Here is a 4,242-nt window from a genome sequence, read left to right on the forward strand (position 1 = left end):
TGAAGATCTGTAGTAAGTTGAATAAAACCGTCTGGGGAAACCGAGTAAATAAGAATAAAAACGTCATCGGACTGAAGGGGTTAATGGTTTGAGTGCAAGAAAGGTATATTTCAGAGTTTTCTTCAATAACAACAATATCCACAAGAAATAAAAATAGCAGCTCTCGTCACTCTCATTAACCCGGCATTTTGCGATGCAGGTAAAACGTGACATTCTGGAACACATTTCTAACATAATGAGGATTGACTGTATTTTTTGGCTTGCGTGTGTCGCAGCCTATGTACGATAAACTGGTTCGTGTAAACACATACCGACTTTATCCTCCTCCTCCTCATCATCATCATCGCATTCCTATATTCTCCGTACAAGAAGGGGGCGGGGTAGGATCCAGAAACACACAAAAAAGAGGAAACTTCAAACCATTAGAACTTTACAAGCAGCATACAAATGAATAATTTTTAACAGGACTATTCTTTTTCTTTTCATTTATCGTTTCAGTGTCTTCTTACGCTTGTGACGTATGGGTTATTTTACGGTGGCTTTAGGAGGCCCCGTGTAACCTCCTCTTTTGCTGCTGTTTTGCATATAGTACTTTAATACTTTCGATTTGATGGCATCGTTGGTAGAAGTCTCGATCTGAAGGATAGCGTGTTTCATAGTGCCCCAGTTTTATATTTCCATGCTGTATACAATTTTTGCGCTAAATGAGTCTGAGTTCCTCGGGATGATAACCCTCAATTTTTTCAATCCTCAACCTAACTTGTGGTGTCCTAAACTAACCTAACCTAACCTAACAGAGAAACCTAACTGACTAACAAATTAATATAATCTGATACTACGAGGATTGTGGAATGTATTCAGAATACATGGAGTAGATGGGAAGTTGCTGAATGCTGTGAAGAGTATGTATGAGGGTGCTAAGGCTGCTGTGCGTGAGGATAGTGAACTGAGTGAGTTTTTTTATTTGAAGGTTAGGTTGATACAGGGATGTGTCATGCCTCCATGGTTGTTCAATCTGTATATGGATGGGGTTATAAAAGAGATACAAGGTAGGGAAGTGGATGTTGGAGTGGCCCTGGTGAGAGAGGGCAGTGTTTGGAAACTCCCTGTACTGTTGTTTGCAGAAGATACTGTGTTGTTAAGTGAAGACGAAAGGAAGCTGCAAGGCTTGGTGGATGAGTTTGGGAGAGTGTGTAAGAAACGGAATTTAAAGGTGAATGTAGGGGACAGTAAAGTTATGGTCTTCGAGAAAGGTCAAGTCAGTGAATGTACACTGGGTCACAAAAGTATCGGTGCACAACATGCGTGAAACATTTGGGACCACAGAACGAAGGCCACCGAAATATTAGTATCCGACCTACCACACGTTGGTAGCCCTGATGTCGGCAGGTGTCATATATCGCCAACTAGCAATATCCTCTTGCAAACATATAGCAAATGTAATGTTTATATAGACAGACACTGATGATACACAATCAGACGTTGGTATTGTCAGCAGTTGTTAGAACCTTTTCGGTAGGCATCGCACCCACTGTGCACCGATACTTTTCTGATCGAATGTACAGTGAGGATGGATGATGAGGAAATGGAAAATGTGAGTACTGTAGCACCAATCGAGCAGGGCAGTACTCCCAAGGTCGGTGGAAAGCTGATGGCAGGGAAAGCTGGAGCTCCCGTTTCATCAGCCCTCAGGACTAGTTCCTGACCATCCCCCTTTGCTGAACTTTTTCAGTGCTTCAGTAACACAAAGAGTAGGCTAGCATGCTCTTCAATACAAGTTTCTCTAACTGTCAACAACAAACTTTATGCACAGCACACACTACACTACACTACCTTTTCAAAATTTAAAAAAGGAAAATGGCATCAATCAATCATGCCTCGGAGTCCCCCGGAGGGGGGGGAGACCATAAATTCCCCCACCATCAGTCCCTTTCCTGGTGACGACTCAGAGAGATGCCTGGAACCACTACCTGACTCACTTCTTCATTTCTGCAACATTCACGGCCTTTCCTCTAACTTTCTCTGTCGAACACCACCTCTCCTCCTTTAAACCTCACCTTCTCTTCTTGATAGAGACTCAGCTGTCTGAGGCAACTGACAGCAAACCCTTTTCTGTTCCCTCCTACTTTCTCTTTACTCATTTCAAAGCCAAAGGTGGCTGTTACCGGTATGTATATATATGCAATGACTTATCTTGCTCTCGTGTTCTTGAACTTAAGTCTTTTGAATTCTCTACTTTCTGGCTTCGGCTTTCTTGTCATTCTCTGACTAAATATATCTGTGCTGTTTACTTATCTCTTAATTCTGCTGACTATGAAAAATTCTTTGACTATCTTACATCTACGATGGAACACATTCTATCCATTTCTCCTTTCTTTGAAATCTTCATTCTCAGAGATTTCAATGTTCACCACCACCTATGGCTCTCCCCTCCTTTCACTGATCCACCTGGTGAACAAGCCTACATCTTTTCTATTCTTAATGACCTACAGCAGCTTTTCTATCCTTAATGACCTGTAGCAGCTTGTACAGCACGCTACCCGTATCCCTGACTGCCTTGGAGAGAGCTCCAACATACTTGACCTCTTCCTTATAACTAATCCTTCTGCTTAGCCTACACTATTAATCTTTCCTCTCCGTTGGGCTCCTCTGATCACAACCTTATTACCTTAACCTGTCCTATCGCTCTGGTACAGCCTGCAGACCCCCCAAAGAAATGTTGCCTGTGGCACTTTGGAGCTGCAGATTGGGAGGCCCTCAGGCAGTACTTCTTAGATTTGCCACGGAATAATTATTGCTTCCATGATCAGGAGCTATTTGAGTGTGCCTTGGGCATTACTGAGGTTATTCTCTCGGGCATGGAAGCATACATTCCCTTCTCATATCCTTTGACTAATGCAAGGAAGCATTGGTTTAATCACGCTTGTTCTAATGCTGTCCGCAGCAAGGAGAGGGCCTATAAAAGGTACCAAAGCCAACCCATTCCTGAATCACATCTTGTTTTTGTTTCTACCCAGAATCGTGCTAAGGCTCTTCTTCGCTCTGCAAAAAATTATTTCATTCGTACTAAATGCTCTCAACTCTCCAACTCGAATTCTTCCCGCTCCTTCTGGCACCTTGACAAAAACCTTTCTAACAACTTTACTTCATCATCCTTCCCTCCTCTTTTCTATTCTGATGGCTCTGTAGCTATTTCTCCTACTGATAAAGCAGATCTCTTTGTTCAGACTTTCTCCTTCAATTCCACCTTAGATGATTCCGGTGGTCTTCCTCCATCACTTCCCCCTTCAGAATTCCTCATGGCTGACATTAAAATTTCATAAGCTGATGTATTTTCTGCCATCACTGGCCTCAACACTAACAAGGCATATGAGCCTGATGAAGTCCCTCCTCTTGTCCTGAAGAACTGTGCATCAGTGCATACACCCTGCCTAGGTAAACTCTTTCGCCTTTGTCTTTCAACTTGTACCTTTCCTTCTTGCTGTAAGTTTGCTTTCATTCAGCCAGTCCCAAAGAAGGGTGACCATTCCCAGCCCTCTAACTCTCGTCCAATTGCTTTAACATCCTGTGTCTCAAAAGTTTTCGAGTCAATTCTTAACAGAAAAAATTCAAAGTATCTTTCCTATCACAATCTTCTTTCTGATCGTCAGTATGGGTTCAGTCATGGGAACTCCACTGCCGATCTTCTCACCTACCTTTCATATTCCTGGTCATCCTCCTTTCGGGACTTTGGAGAAAGCTTTGCCATTGCACTAGACATCTCAAAGACTTTCGATCGCGTCAGGCATAAATCTTTATTTTCCAAACTATCCTCTTACGGTTTCTAGCCTTCTATCTGTGCCTTCATCTATAGCTTCCTTTCTGGTCGTTCTATAGCAGCTGTTGTAGACGGCCATCATTCTTCTGCTAGATCTATCAACAGTGGTGTTCCTCAGGGCTCTGTCCTATCACCAACTCTCCTCCTTTTATTCATCAATGACCTTCTCAGCTGTACATCTAACCCTAACCACTCGTATGCTGATGATTCGACCCTTCACCTATCCATTCAGTTCCCGCAACGTCCATCTCAGCAGTTACTTCAACAAACAAGGGATGAAGCTTTGGCACATCTGATGTCTGACTTGGCTCTTATCTCTGACTGGTGTAAAACTAATCTTGTTGTTCATAATGCATCAAAAACTCAGTTTTTGCACCTCTCAACCCGACACAATCTTCCACAGGTGTACCCACTAATGTTTAATA

This window comes from Coenobita brevimanus, chromosome 109 (genome assembly GCF_032717465.1).
Source record: "Coenobita brevimanus isolate Jiangsu-jjx chromosome 109, ASM3271746v2, whole genome shotgun sequence".
Classification (NCBI taxonomy): Eukaryota; Metazoa; Arthropoda; class Malacostraca; order Decapoda; family Coenobitidae; genus Coenobita; species Coenobita brevimanus.